This window comes from Frankliniella occidentalis, unplaced genomic scaffold (assembly GCF_000697945.3).
Source record: "Frankliniella occidentalis isolate FOCC.00 unplaced genomic scaffold, Focc_3.1 Scaffold120, whole genome shotgun sequence".
NCBI lineage: Eukaryota > Metazoa > Arthropoda > Insecta > Thysanoptera > Thripidae > Frankliniella > Frankliniella occidentalis.
In genome coordinates, this window is record NW_026267248.1 from 88,904 (window position 1) to 89,870 (window position 967).

The 967-nt window shown below is 56.3% G+C and overlaps 1 long non-coding RNA gene across 1 annotated transcript in view; it reads right to left on the bottom strand.

The window, feature by feature from the left end:
• LOC127750003 (uncharacterized) overlaps window positions 1–967 on the bottom strand; it is a 149,280-nt gene that overhangs the window by 66,573 nt on the left and 81,740 nt on the right. The gene's annotated exons all lie outside the window — the stretch shown is intronic.

Here is a 967-nt window from a genome sequence, read left to right on the forward strand (position 1 = left end):
GGGGGGGGGTCTGACCGAAGGGAAGGGGTAGAAAGAGAGTGCGAGAGAAAGGGGGGAGAAGTGTATATAAACAGACAGGCAGGCCGGGCAGGCGGGGTGGGTGGCGCTCGTCACGGAAAGAAGTAAGGGGGAAAGGGAGACGGTGCCTCGCGTCCGCCGCGCGCTCAAGACAAGGAGGGGGAGGGGAGGGAGGGAACTTCTCCGACACGCAAATGAACTACTGGCGAATTAATCAATAAAAACAGCGCACAGCACACTTCTTGCCTCGTCCTCCCCGCAGGCCCGCGCGCCGGGCGTATACAGCTCCCTCCCCACCCCTCCGCCCTACCGGGGCTTTAGAAGGTTCCGAAGTTGATCTTGTGCGAGATTTTCGTTCCAGTCTCTAGAGTACACCTTCTCCTCTTCCTCCATCACCACCACGGTCGCGCACCCTGCTGCATTTGAAATTAGAACGTGATCAGGAGAGGGGTACGCGGAAAGGGGGTGGGGCGCCCTTGACGTGACACAACACCATTGTTGTTCCATCAAAATACAGGAATAGCGGGCGTGAGACAAGCCGTAAGAGGAAGCAAAAGAAGGGCCATACGATCGTACGTATCTAGTCGTTTTATTTCCAACCTCATCGTGTGGTATTCATCCGGCCGCGATCAAATTACTGCCTCGGCGCTCTCGCTCGCCTCTCAGATCAACCCCCGGCGCCACGCCCTGGCCACGCCACGCACCACCCGCGCCGCTTACTCCCCAGTGGAAAATAGCCCACTGGGCCCGGGCGCGCGCGCGAACGCTGCTCGCTTCAAAGAATCTTTTTCCAGGGATTATTTTGCTGTTTATTTCATAACGAAAGCAATAACAGCCGCCAACCCTTTGGAAACTCAAAGTCTCGCACCAAAGCTATACGGGAAATTTATCTTTCTTATCTACTGCTCCGAACGATGGAGAAGTATAAGGAAGGGGGTGATGGGTGGGG